This window comes from Propithecus coquereli, unplaced genomic scaffold (assembly GCF_000956105.1).
Source record: "Propithecus coquereli isolate 6110/MARCELLA unplaced genomic scaffold, Pcoq_1.0 Scaffold821, whole genome shotgun sequence".
NCBI lineage: Eukaryota > Metazoa > Chordata > Mammalia > Primates > Indriidae > Propithecus > Propithecus coquereli.
This window is the reverse complement of record NW_012154408.1, coordinates 484,553-499,713: the sequence shown is the minus strand read 5'-3', so window position 1 is coordinate 499,713 and position 15,161 is coordinate 484,553. Positions and strand designations below refer to the sequence as shown.

General features: G+C 36.3%; 1 long non-coding RNA gene across 1 annotated transcript in view; it reads left to right on the top strand.

The window, feature by feature from the left end:
- Nucleotides 1-638: 638 nt before the first annotated feature.
- The window catches only part of LOC105825783, a 25,655-nt gene continuing 11,132 nt past the window's right edge, over nucleotides 639-15,161 (top strand). Inside the window, exon 1 of the long non-coding RNA XR_001138281.1 lies at nucleotides 639-685. This is a non-coding gene — a long non-coding RNA (uncharacterized LOC105825783). The remainder of the gene's footprint in view (nucleotides 686-15,161) is intronic.

Below are 15,161 nucleotides of genomic sequence, written 5' to 3'. Positions count from 1 at the left end.
ACCATGTACTAAAAGGAAAAAGTTGGAGGCTCTTTCAGTGATCCAACCTTTAGTAAGAGCCTCTGGAGACAATGAAATGGAAGATTCGACATGACCACACCTATGTCTTAGGAAGGAATTCTAACAGAAGTGCATGGGATTACGTTATGGGAACAAAAAATTAAAGGCAGTAGAACTACTGGGGAGATGTTAGAAAAGGTCCAGGATTTATATCACTCAGTCCTGACCCACATGGAGTTTACAATCCAAGTTTACATTCTAAGTGGAAACCTTTCATATGCTTATTTTCAATAGTATTATCCCCATTTTTATGAATAGGAAACTGAGGCTTAGAGTGGTGAAGTAACTTGTCAAGTCACTTAGTCAACAAGAGTGAGAACCAGACCAAGAACCTAAGCCTTCCTCTCTATTCCAAAGTCTTCCTATTCTGTTAGTTGATCTAACCACCAAGATATAGCTGTTCAAACTAAGAGTAGTTTGTAACTTAGATAGATTGAGAAAGGTAAATTCATTTAATTGAGCAATAATCATCTATTACTGTTGTTTATTGCATTTTATAATAATGTCTTATATTTTTGAAACAGGGACTTTCAAGATACAGCAATGGGACATAGGCAGACATGATTTCCTTGAGTCTGCTCCTGGATTAGGAATGTTTGTGACTGTTACAACTTACAATGATGAGGTAAAATATTCTTTACGTTACTAAAGTTCTTCCTTTGCTAAAGATTTACAGTCCATATAGTCCAAGAAGTTTTAAAAGCACTCATTAACCAGCATTACTAATTTTTAATGTGTATAGCCCTGAATAAAAGCATGACACAAAACTGTAGAAAGTTCCTGCCCTCAATGAGCCTATAATTTAGCTGAGAAGCAGAGACAGATTTGTTAACATAAAGTTTTAAAAAAATCAAATGGTGAGCCTCATATTTGTAATCTTGAGGTTTGCTGATCTTGCTGGGCAGAGGGGATCATTACGGCCAAAGCATCCCTCTGGTTTTGCATGGGCCAGTACCTGCTTTGCAGGTGCTGTAGCCTCACCCAAGCACAAGAGTCAGATAAGCGACCTCCTCCCTCCTTCCATTCTTGCAGGGGCTTTCTCTAGTAATGCAGCAGCCTCTGGGTCTCTCTGGTCTTACAGACCTCTTCCTCACTGGGAATTAGCAGAGGAGCAGAAAAGTCACCAGGTCAAGTGGAAAGAATGTGGATTTTGGAGTAAGAGCCAAGTTCAGGCACAGATTGTCATACACAAGCTAAAACCTTGGGCAGGTCATTTGATTGCTTTGATCCTCAGTTTTCTCATCTATACAATGGATGTAACAGAGATGTCCATCCCCCACCATGCCAGCCTGAGGTACTCTGTAGTGCTCATCCATTAACTCAAACCCGGTTGTCCTGGAGCTATGCTCACGGAGTAGCATAATGGAAGTAGATCAAAGCCTTGTAGGACAGAACAGGCATTTTCCTAGCTGGCAAGGAGAGGGTGCTTGAAGTAGACAAGGAAGAGTTCCTATTCTCATGAAAACTGGATGATCAGTTGGCCCAACCTCAGGATAAACATGTGGACAACCCCCACTCATACAGAGACAGGGAGCTGTGCCATTCAAGGCTCCAATTCAATTGGACTACTGGACACTTGATTCTTGCTTGTTTAACAGTTTTCTCTTGGCACACTTGGCACCTCACTGACAGTAGTTCCACTGGGACTATTTTCCTAGCACCAAGTGCCTGTCAAGACAGCTACCTTCTCCTCCCTACACCCTGTCTCCTATGCTCCTTGCCTGTATTCTGTTCCCTGTTATACCAAAATCCAATTCTCTTCTGTTCTTCCCCAGTAATCCTTCATGACCAATCTCAAAATGTCTCCAAATCTTATTCAACCCAGAGCCCAAATTTTAGTTGGGCTAAAAATTGCCACATTAAAATCTGTTCACTGTTTTCAAAAGACAGAGAAGGCTCATTCTTCAAAAAACACAATTGCTTGAAACAACATTCCCTTCTAAAAGGGAGAAGTGTTTTCATTCATTCTGAAAACATTCAACAAATATTTATTTTGGGCCTAATATATACCCAGCTCGCTTCTTAGCTTAAGAGAGATAAAATTATATTCCTAGCCCTTTTCTTGGCCCAGGACAGAGACAAAAGTCTCACTCCACAGGCCTTATTCTCAGAGAGGCTCTCTCCATCTGAAAGTTCAAGAACAAGAAACAGCTTTAGTTTCAACATTTCATACAAAAGAGCCCTTTCAAGATCCTTTTCAGTACTGCACAAGTGCTCTGTTCCTACTGTGTTCAATGTGTGTGGGAGCACAGATTACTCTAAGTTACCAACTTTGATCATGTGCCTATTCTTATGGCTTGTGATTGACAGCACAGGGAATAACATGGTTGATGGGGTGGGCAAGGCAAACAATAACCATAGATATCTGCCATACAAACCTATGCATTCTGTATTCCATTTTCCATTTATTCTTATTTTACTTTGTAGAAGAAACTGTGGTTCTGAGGTTAAATAACTTATACAAGGTCACATCATCAACAAGTGGCAACAAACCTTGAGATTTAAACTTAACTATTTTTTTCCAACACCTCAAGCTAACAGGCATTCAAAAAATGTTTGCTGACTTGAATATTCACTGGAACAAGACTATGTAGAGCTTGAATATTAAATTAAATTTCAGAAATATAATTTAATAGGTAATGACTAGTCACTGAATACATTTTTCAGGGAAGAATTCTTTGTTATTCATACAAAAATAGAAATAAATTATAAAACCTGACCCTTGAATGCAGTTTTATTTTACAAAATTTCCCCTCTAATGGTCTATTGAAGGACATTAAGTGCAAGACAAGATTCTTTAATTTTAGTCAAATCAAAATCGAAAGACTTTTAAAAAAGGAAAATATTGCATTTTACCATGTGTATAATATATACCTGGTTTTGTAAGAAAATGATTTAATAGACTTGGTTTTCTTTTTTAGAGCAGTTTTAGGTTCATAGCAAATTGAGTGGAAAGTATAGAGTTACCATATTCCCTCTGCCCCTAATTACTCAAAGCCTCTCCTACTATCAACATGCCCCACTAGAATGGTACATTTTTTACAGTTGATGAACCTATATTGACACTCATTATCACCCAAAGTCCATAGCTTACACTACAGTATATTATTCTTGGTGTTGTACATTCTATGGGTTTGGATGAATGGGTTTGTGCATTCTATGGGTAATGACATTTACCCAGCATTACAGTACCATACAGAATAGTTTCACTACCTAAAAATCCTCTATTCTATTCACTACCTAAAAATCTGCCTCCCTCTCTCCAACCCTTGGCAACCACTAATCTTTTTACTGTTTTCATAGTTTTGCCTTTTCCCAGACTCCAATAAAGTTGGAATCATACAGTAGTGGCCTTTTCAGATTGGTGTCTTTCACTTAGTAATATGCATTTAAGATTCCTCCATGACTTTCAGTGGCTTACTAGCTCATTTATTTTTAGTGCTAAATAATACTCCATGGTCAGGACATACGTACCACAGTTTATACATTCACCTACAAAAGAACATCTTCTTTCCTTCCATGTTTTGGCAAGTTGCTATAAATATCCATGTGCAAGTTTCTGTGTGGACCTAAGTTTTCATATCATTTAGGTAGATACCAAGAAGCATACTGCTGGATCATACGGCAAGAATATGTTTAGTTTTCAAATAAACTACCAAACTGTCTTCAAAAGTGGCTGTACTATTTTCCATTCACACCAGCATGAATGAGAGTTCCTGTTGCTATACATTCTTGCCATCATTTGGTGTTTTCAGCATTTTGGACTTTGACCATTCTAATAGGTGTATAGTGGTGTTTCATGGTTGTTTTAATTTGCAGTTCTCTAATGACATATGGCATTGAGGACCTTTTCATATACTTATTTGCCATCTGTATGTCTTCTTTGGTGACTTGTTCTGATTTCTGCTCATTTTTAAAAAATATTTATTTTTTATTGATACCTAATAGATACACATAGTTTTGGGGTGCATGTGATTATTGAATACATCTATATAATTTCTAAAGATCAAATCAGTGTACTTAGGATATCCATCATCTTAAATAGTTGTCTTTTTTTTATGCTAGAACCATTCCAATTCTTCTCTTCTAGCTATTTTGAAACACAAAACATATTGTTGTAAACTATAGCCACCCTAATGATCTAATACTAACTTCTTCTATTCAACCATATATTTATACCTATTAATCAACTTCTCTTCATCCTGCCCCCCACTTTCTGGCCTATGTTAACCACCAATCTACTCTCTATCTTCATGAGATCTATTTTTATAGCTCCCACATATGAGTGAGAACATGTGATATTTATTTTTCTGTGCTTGGCTTATTCCACTAAATATATTATAATAACCTCCAGTTCCATCCATGTTACTCCAAATCACATGAATGAAAAGAATGAAAAAGAATTTCATTGTTTTTTATGTCTGAATAATATTTCATTGTGTATATACACCACATTTTCTTTATCTACTCATCCATTGATGGGCACTTGGGTTAATTTCATATTTTGGCTATTGTACACAATGCTGCAACAAACATGGGAGTGCAGCTGTCTTTTCAATATACTGATTTCCATTCTTTTGGATATATACTCAGTAGTGAAATTGCTGGATCATATGGTAGTTCTATTTTTCGTTTTTCGAGGAACCTCTATGATTGTTCTCCATAGTAGCTGTAGTAGTTTACATTCCCACCAACAGTGAACAAGGGTTACCCTTTCCTCACATCCTTGAATGCATCCAATTATTGCCTGTCTTTTTGATTAAAGTCAGTATAAGTGGGGTGAGATAATATCTTATCATAGTTTTGATTTGCATCTCTCTGATGATTAGTGATGTTGAGCATTTTCTCATAAACCTATTGGTCATTCGTATGTCTTCTTTTGGGTAGTGTCTATTCAGGTCTTTTGTCCAATTTTTAATTGATTTTGGTTTTTTGCTATTGAGTTGTTTAGGCTCCTTATATAATCCGGTTATTAATCCCTTGTTAGATAGGTAGTTTGCAAATATTTTCTCCCATTCTGTGGGTTGTTTCTTCACTTTTTTTAAAATTTCAGAATATTACAGGGGTACAAACATTTTGGTTACATGAATTGCTTTTGTACAGTTTGAGTCAAAGTTATAAGTGTGTCCATCACCCAGGTAGTGTACATCGTACCTGTTAGGTGTGAATTTACTCATCCCCTCCTCTCCCCTCCACCTGCTTGATTTCCATTGAATTTTACTACCACATGTGCACATACTCATGATCTATTAGTTGATCTATTAGTTCCAATTCAGTAGTGAATACATGTGGTTTTTGTTTTTCCATTCTTGTGATACTTCACTTAAAAGGATGGTGTCTAGTTGCATCCAGATTGTTACAAAAGGTATTAGTTCACCATTTTTTTTATGTCTGAGTAATACTCCATGGTATACACATACCAAAATTTATTAATCCACTCATGTATTGATGGGCATCTGAGTTGTTTCCACATCTTTGCAATTGTGAATTATGCTGCTATAAACATTCAAGTGCAAGTGTCTTTAATATAAAATGTCTTTTTTCCCTGTGGGTAAATACCCAGTAGTGGGATTTCTGGATCAAATGGTAGGTCTACTTTTAGTTCTTTGAGGTATCTCCATACTACCTGTCATAGAGGTTATACTAGTTTGCAGTCCCACCCTCAGTGTATCAGTGTTCCTTTCTTTGTGCATCCATGCCAGCATCTCTTGTTTTCGGACTTCTTGATAAAAGCCATTCTCACTGGAGTCAGGTGATATCTCATTGTGGTTTTGATTTGCATTTCCCTGATGATTAGAGACATTGAGCATTTTTTCATATGTTTATTGGCCCTTAGTCTAACTTCTTTTGAAAAACTTCTGTTCATGTTCTTTGCCCACTTTTTAATGGGGTTCTTTAATGTTTTCTTGCTGATTTGCTTGAGTTCTTTGTAAATTCTGGTTATTAGCCCTTTATCAGTTGTATAGCATATAAATATTTTCTCTCATTCTGTAGGTTATCTATTTGCTCTATTGATTGTTTCCTTGACTATGCAGAAGCTTTTTAATTTAATCAGGTCCCATTTATTTATTTTTGTTGTTGCTGTGATTGCCTTTGGGGTCTTCTTCATAAATTCTTTGCCAAGGCTGATATCTAGAAGAGTTTTTCCAACCTCTTCTAGAATTCGTATAGTTTCATGCCTTAGGTTTAAGTCTGTTATCCACTGTGAATTAATTTTTAGGAGTGGTGACAGGTTCGGATCATATTTCAGTCTTCTACATGTGGTTATCCAATTTTCCCAGGACCATTTATTGAATAAGGATTCTTTTCCCCAGTGTATGTTTTTGTCTGCTTTGTCAAAGATCAGATGGCAATATGAGGATGGTTTTATATTTAGGTTCTCTGTTCTGATCCTTTGGTCTAGGTCTCTGTTCTTGTGCCAGTACCATGCTGTTTTGGTTACTATAGTCTTGTAGTATAGCTTGAAGTCTAGTAAAGTGATGACCCCCATTTTGTTCGTTTTGCTTAAGGTTGCTTTGGATATTCAGGGTCTTTTCTGGTTCTATACATAGCACAGAATTATATTTTCTAGATCTGCAAAAAATGGCATTGGTGTTTCAATGCGGATTGCATTGAATCTGTAAATCACTTTGTGTAGTACAGACATTTTAACAATGTTGATTCTACTGATCCACGAGCATGATATATTTTTCCATTTGTTTACATCCTCTGCGATTTCCTTCCTCAGTGTTTTGTAGTTCTCGCTGTTTAAATCTTTTACCTCCTTGGTTAAATATATTCCTAGGTATTTTATTTTCTTTGTTGCTACTGTGAAAGATATTGAGTCTTTGATTTGATTATTAGCTTGACTGTTGTTGTTGTATAGGAATGCTACTAATTTGTGTACATTGATTTTGTAACCTGAGACTTTGCTGAATTTATTTTATCCATTCCAGGAGTCTCTTGGCAAAATTTTTGAGGTTTTATAGATATGAGATCATATAATCAGCAAAGACCAATAGTTTGACCTCTTCTTTCCCCATTTAGATTTCCTTCTATTGCCTGATTGCTCTGGCTAGGACTCCCAGCACTATGTTGAACAGAGATGGTGACAGTGGACAACCTTGTCTGGTTCCAGTTCTAAGCAGCAACACTTTCAATTTTTCCCTGTTTAGTACAATGTTGACTGTGGGTTTGATATATATGGCTTTTATAATATTGAGGTATGCTCCATCTATGCCTATTTTGTTAAGCGTTCTTATCATTAAAGGGTGCTGAATTTTGTCAAATGGTTTTTTTCTGCGCCTACTGAGAGGGTCATATGGTCTTTTTTTTTGCTTCTATTTATATGGTGAATCACATTTATAGATTTGCATATGTTGAACCATCCTTGCATCTCTGGAATGAAGCCCATTTGACTGTGGTGTTTTTTTTTTAGTTGTTGTTTGTTTGTTTGTTTTTTATGTGCAGCTGAATTTGATTTGTTAGGATTTTATTCAGAATTTTTACATCTATATTCATAAGAGATATTGGTCTGTAGTTTAGTTTTTTTGTTGTGTTCTTTCCTGGCTTTGGCATCAGGGTGATATTGGCTTTATAGAACAAATTGGGGAGGATTCCTTTCTTCTCTATGTTATGAAATAATTTCTGCAGTATAAGTACCAGTTCTTCTTTGTAAGTCTGGTAAAATTCAGCTGTGAAACCATCTGATCCAAGACTTTTTTTTTTTATTGGGAGATTTTTTTATTGCTGCTTCAATTTTGTTACTTGATATTTGGTCTGTTCAGGAGTTCTATCTCTTCCTGATTGAGCCTAGGGAGGTTGTGCATTTCCAAGAATTTGTCCTTTTCCTCCATGTTTTCAAGTTTATGTGCATAGAGATTTTTATGGTATTCAGAAATGACATTTTGTATTTCTGTGGTATCAGTTGTAATATCTCCTTTTTCATTTCTGATTGAGCTTATTAGGGTCCTTTCTTTTCTGTTTCTGGTTTATCTAGCGAGAGGCCTGTCGATTTTGTTTGTCTTTTCAAAGAACCAACTTTTTGTTTCATTAATCTTCTGTATAATTCTTTTGTTATCAATTTCATTTAGTTCTGCTCTGACTTTAGTTATTTCTTTTCTTCTGCTGGGTTTGGGATTGGTTTTCTCTTTCTTTTCCAATTCCTTAAAACAATTTTAGATTGTTGATTTGTGATCTTTCCGTCTTTTGGATGTAGGCATTTATGGCTAAGAATTTTCCTCTTATAACTGCTTTTGCTAAATCCCACAGATTTTGATAATTTGTGTCCCCTTTGTCATTTAGTTTGAAGAATCTTTTGATTTCCCTCTTATTTTCCTCCTTGACCCAATAATCGTTTAATTTCCAGGACTTTGTGTAGAGTTGAGTGTTTCTGTTGGAATTGATTTCTAATTTTATTCCACTTTGGTCTGAGAAGATACATGGCATAATTTCTATCTTTTTTTTTTTTAAATTTTGAGACATGCTTTGTGGCTTAGGATGTGATCAATCTTAGAGAATGTTCCATGAGCTGATGAGAAGAACGTATATTCAGTGGTTTGGGGGTAGAATACTCTGTAAATGCCTGTTAGGCCCATTTGTTCTAGAGTTCCATTTAAGTCCATTATTTCTTTTATTATTTTCTGCTTGGAGGATCTGTCCCATTCTGTCAGTGGGGTGTTGAAGTCCCTAGATATTATGATACTGCTGTTTATCATTTTTGTTTAGATCAAGTGGGGTTTGCTTTATGAATCTAGGTGCACCTGTGTTAGGTACCTAAATATTTAGTATTGTTACATCTTCTTGTTGAATTGTTCCCTTCACCATTATATAATGACCATCTTTGTCTTTCTTTACTTTTGCTGATTTGAAGTTTGTTATTGGATATGAGAATGGCTATATCAGCTTTGTTTCAGTTTCCGTTTGCATGGAATATTGTTTTCCATCCCTTCACCTTGAGTCTGAATGAGTCCTTGTAGGTTACATGTGTTTCCTGGAGATAGCAGATACTTAGCTTGTATTTTTTTTATACATTCAGCCAGCCTATGTCTCTTGAGTGGGGAGTTCAAACCATTCCCATTTATTGAAAGAATTGATAAGTGGAGTAAATATCTGTTCATCCTGTTGGGTAGAACTTTATTGCTTTGTTTTACCACTTGAGGCATTATGGTATGGGCTCTGAGCTTTAGCTTTTGGGTGATTTTACACTGGTGGGTGACTATTGCTCTGATCCATGTAAAATGCAGTTGAATATTTCCTGCAGGGCAGGTCTGGTCTTGACAAATTCCCAGTGTTTGCTTCTCTGAGAAAGTCTTTATTTCTCCCTCATATAAGAAACTTAGTTTTATAGAATAAAAATTTCTAGGCTGGCCATTATTCTGTTTGAGAAGACAGAGAATGGGGCCCCAGTCCCTTCTGGCTTGTAAGGTCTCAGTTGAGAAGTCTGCAGTTAGTCTGATGGGTTTTCCTTTGTAAGTTACCTGTTGCTTTTGCCTTACAGCTCATAGGAGTGCCTCTTTCATGTTTACTTTGGCAAGTATGATGACTATGTGTTATTGTGATTGCCTCTTTGTATGATCTCCCAAGGGTGCTTTGATCTCCTTGCACCTGGATATCTAGATGTCTATCAAGCCCAGGGAAATTTTCCTCAATTATTTCCACAAATGGGTTTTCCAACCCTTGTATGTATTTTCTTCTTTGCCCTTAGGGATGCTTATGATTCTTATGATTAAGCCTGTTTATATGATCCTGTATTTCTTGTAGGATTTGTTCATTACTCTCATTTCTCAGTTCTGTCTCTTTGACTGACTTGTTTAACTCCTAGGTGTTGTCTTCAAGATCTGAGATTCTTTCTTCTGCCTGATCTAGCCAATTCTTAAGGCTTTCCACCATGTTTTATACTTCCTTGAATGAATTTTTCATTTACAGAAGGTCTATTTGATTTTTCTAAAATAATTTTATCTCCTTAGTAAATATTTCATTCATTTCCTGCATTGTTTTCATGGTTTCTTTGTGTTGGGTTTCTATTTTTTCTTGTATTTCATTGCACTTCCTTACAATCTATATTCAAAATACTTCATCTGTCATTTCCATCTTTTCATTTTGCTTGGTATCCATTAGTAAGGGTTTGTTATTTTCTTTTGGGGGGTGTCCTTTTGCTCTGAATTTTCATGTTTCTGGAGTTCTTTCACTGGTTCCTTCTCACCTGGCCTCTTGCCTGAGACCTGGGGATGCTAGGCATGGCTTATGCACCTGTCTCTAGGTCCCCAAAGATCAATCCCAGAGCATTCCAGGGAAAGGAGTGCTATCCTGAGTTGCCTGTGGGGTGTTCTAGCAGGTTTGGTGTACCTCTTGGGTTACCCATAACCTGCTGTCTTCACCTCTTCCCAACAGTGTGTAGTGAGTTAGGTCCCCCAGCTTAATCTTGGTGATGGTGGATAGTACTTGCGAGTATGTATCAGCTACTCTCTGTTTGTTTGAGTTGGGAGGCTCTATGCTTAGCTATGGGGTTGTCCCCCTGTCATTGATTGATGTTTGCATGGAAGTGTCAGCTGCTGAGATGACCTTCTGTGCCTGTGGTAAGCTCTGGTCACCCAGGTGGGGCATACGAATGCCCCAAGCTTTAGGAGGAACCCTGTAGCTCCGAGAGATTTGCACGTTCTCTACTCCGCTTGAGATGGGGGGAGGAGCAAGACAAATCAGAGCTGGATTACAGGAGCCTCAAAGGCTTTGCAAAGCCTCAGTGGGGCTGAAAAGTACTTTTTTGTTAAAAACTAAGACACAAACACACACATTGACCTAGGCCTATACAGAGCCCAGAACATCAATATCACTGTCTTTCACTTCCACAACTTGTCCCATTGGAAGGTCTTCAGGGGGAAGAATATGCATAGAGCTGTCATTTCCTATGATGACAATACCTCCTTCTGGAATATCTCCTGAAGGACCTGCCTGAGGCTATTTACAGTTTACTTTTTCTTTTAAGTAGAAGTAGTACACTATGATTATGGAGTCTGACAAGTCCTGAGATCAGCAAGGTGAGTCTACAAGCTGTAGCTACAAAGAGTCAATGGTATATTCCCAATTCAAAGCCAGTAGGCTGAAGAACCAGGAAGATCTGGTATTTCAGTTTAAAGGAGGTTGGTTGGGTGTCTCTTCACTTCGTTGATTGTTTCCTTTACTGTGCAGAAGGTTTTTAGCTTAATGTAATCCCACTTGTCTATTTTTGCTTTGATTACCTATGCTTTTGAGGTCTTACACAAAAAAATCTTTGCCCAGATCAATGTCCTGGAGCATTGCCCAATGTTTTATTCTAGTAATTTCAGTTTCAAATCTTAGGTTTAAGTCTTTAATCCATTTTGATTTGATTTTTGTGTATGGTGAAAAATAGGGGTCTAGTTTAATTCTTCTACAGTTATCTGGTTTTCCCAGCACCATTTATTGAAGAGATTGTCCTTTCCCCCATTGTATGTTCTTAGTGCCTTTGTCAAAGATGAGTTGGCTGTAAACACATGGATTTATATCTCGGTTCTCTATTCTGTTCCATTGGTCTATGTGTCTGTTTTCACGCCACTACAATGCTGATTTGGTCACTACAGCTTTGTATTATAGTAAATGTTGAAGTCAGGTAGTGTGATGCCTCTAGCTTTGTTCTTTTTGCTCAGGATTACTTTGGCTACTTTGGGGTCATTTGTGGTTTCATATAAATCTCAGGGTTTTTTAAATCTCTGTGAAGAATTTCATTGGTATTATGACAGGGATTGCAATGAATCTATAAATTGCTTTTGGTAGTATTGTCTTTTTAACAATATTAATTTTTTCAATCTATAAGCATGGAATACCTTTCCATTTTTTTGTGTCCTCTTCAATTTCTTTCATCAGTGTTTTCAAAAATTGTTTTCCATATATACATATATTCCACAATATATATATTCCATAATATAGATATATTCCTAGGTATTTTATATTCTTTGTAGCTACTGTAAATGAGATTGCTTTCTTAATTTCTTTTCAGATTGTTTGCTGTTGGCATATATAAATGCTACGGATTTTGTATGTTGATTTTGTATCCTGCAACTTTATTGAATTCATTTATCAATTCTAATAGTTTTGGTGGAGTCTTTAGGTTTTTCTAAGTCTAAGATCATGTCATCTGTGAACAAGGTTAATTTGACTTCTTTCTTTCCAATTTGGATACCCTTTGTTTCTTTCTCTTGCCTAATTGCTCTGGCCAGGTCTTCCAGTACTATACTGAATAAAAGTGGTGAAAGTGGGCATCTTTTTCTTGCTCCAGATCTTAGAGGAAAGCCTTTCAATTTTTCCCCATTCAGTATAATGTTAGCTGTGAGTTTGTCATATATGGCCTTTATTATTTTGAGGTATGTTCTTTATATGCCCTGTTTGATAAGGGTTTTTATCATAAATGGATATAATTTTATCAAATGCCTTTTCAGTATCTCTTAAAATAATCACATGGTTTTTGTTCTTGGTTCTGTTAATGTGATGTATCACGTTTATTGATTTATGCATATTGAACCATCCTTGCATCCTTGGGATGAATCCCATATACTCATGAAGAATGATCTTTTTAATGTGCTGTTGAATTTGATTTGCCAGTATTTTGTTGAGAATTTTTGCATCTATGTTCATCAGTGATATTGGCCTATAGTTTTCTTGTTTTGTTGTATCCTTATCTGGTTTTGGTATGAGGGTAATGCTGGCCTTGTTAAATGAGTTTGGAAGTATTCCCTCCTCTTCAATTATTTTGAAGAGTTTGAGTAGAATTGGCATTAGTTCTTCTCTCAATGTTTGGTATAATTCAGCAGTAAAATCGTCAGGTCCTGGGCTTTTCTTTGATGTGGGACTTTATGACAGTTTTGATCTCTTTAGCTGTTATTGGATTATTGAGTTTTTCTATTTCTTCATGGTTCAATCTTGGTAGGTTGTATGTGTCCAGGAATTATCCATTTCTTCTAGGTTTTGCAATTTGTTGACATATAGTTGTTCATAATAGTCTCTAATGATTCTTTGTATTTCTGAGCTCTCAGTTGTTATGTCTCCTTTTTCATTTCTCATTTTATCTATTTGGGTCTTCTCTATTTTTTTCTTAGACTTTCCAAAGCTTTGTAAATTTAATTTATCATTTCAAAAAACCAACTTTTCATTCTTATTTTTTAGAGACAGCGTCTTGCTCTGTTGCCCAGACTGGAGTGCAGTGGTGCAATCATAACACACTGCAGCCTCGAACTCCTGGGCTCAAGTGATCCTCCTGCCTTAGCCTCCTGAGTAGCTGGGACAATAGGTGCATACCACCACACCCAGCTATTCTTTAAATTTTCTGTAGAGACAAGTTATTGCTATGTTGCCCAGGCTGGTCTCAAACTCCTGGGCTCAAGCAATCCTCCCACCTTGGCCTTCCAAAGTGCTGGGATTACAGGTATGAACCACCACACCCAGCCTTTTTACAAAAGACCAATGTTTTGTTTCATTGATCTTCTGTATTGTTTTTTAGTTTCCATTTCATTTATTTCTCCTCTCACCTTTATTATTTCATTAGTTTTATTAATTTTGGGTTTAGTTTGTTCTTACTTTTCTAGTTCCTTGAAGTGCATCATTAGGTTTTTTTTGTTTTTTTTGAGACAGAGTCTCACTCTGTTGCCTGGGCTAGAGTGAGTGCCGTGGCATCAGCCTAGCTCACAGCAACCTCACACTCCTGGGCTCAAGTGATCCTTCTGTCTCAGCCTCCCGAGTAGCTGGGACTACAGGCATTCGCCACCATGCCTGGCTAATTTTTTCTATATATATTTTTATTTGTCCAGATAATTTCTTTCTATTTTTAGTAGAGACGGGGTCTCGCTCTTGCTTAGGCTGGTCTCGAACTCCTGAGCTCAAACGATCTGCCCGCCTCGGCCTCCCAGAGTGCTAGGATTACAGGTGTGTATTAGGTTTTTTAGTAAAAGTCATTCTACTTTTTCAATATAAGCATTTATTGCTATAACTTCCCTCTTAGTACTGCTTTTACTGTATCCCATAGATTTTGGAATGTTGTACTTCCAATTTCATTAATTTCAAGAAATTTTTAAATTTCCTTAATTTTTTCATTGACTCATTTCAGGAGTATGTTGTTTAATTTCTATGTGTTTGTGAAGTTTCCAAGGTTCCTCTTGTCATTGATTTGTAGTTTTATCCTATTGTGGTCAGAAAAGATACTTGATATTTGTACTTTGAATTTGCTGAGACTTGTTTTGTGGCCTAAGATATGATCTATTCTGAAGAATATTCCATGTGATGATGAAAAGAGTGTGTATTCTGCAGCATTTGGGTGAAATATTCTGTAAATATCTGTTAGGCCTATTAGGTCTAGTATATAGTTTAACACTGGCATTTCTTTGTTGATTTTCTGTCTGTCTGATCTGTCCATTACTGAGAGGGGTGTTAAAGTCCCCTACTATTCTTGTATTGCAGTCTAACCCTTTAGATATATTAATGTTTGCTTTATATACTCGGGAGCTCTGGTGTTGGGTGCATAGATATTTATAATTATTATATCCTCTTGCTGAATTGATTCCTTTATCATTATATAGTGACTTCCTTTGTCTCTTTCTAGTCTCTGATTTGTACTCTATTTTATCTGATAAAAATATAGCTACTCCTGCTCTTTTTTGGTTTTCAGTTGCAGGGAATGTTTTTTTCCATCCCTTCACTTTCAATCTATGTGTGTCTGTATAGGTCTAGTGGGTTTCTTATAGGCAGCATATAGTTGGGTCTTGTATCTTTATCTGCTCAGTCACTCTATGCCTTTTAATTGGAAAACTGAGTCCATTTACATTCAGTGTTATTAATAAGGACTTACTACTGCCATTTTGTCACTTGTTTTCTCATTGTTTTGTAACTCTTCTCTTCCTTTCTTCCTATCTTCCTTCATGGTTCAGTGATTTTTTTTCCTCTGGTAGTATATTTTCATTAATTGCTTTTTTATTTTTAGTGAATCTACATTCTAGGTTTTTACATTGTGGTTATCATAAGGCTTACAAAAAACATCCTATAGATATAACAGATTATTTTCTAGCACTGACAACTTATCTTAGATCACAAATAATAGAAACAAAAAAAAATAAAAAAAA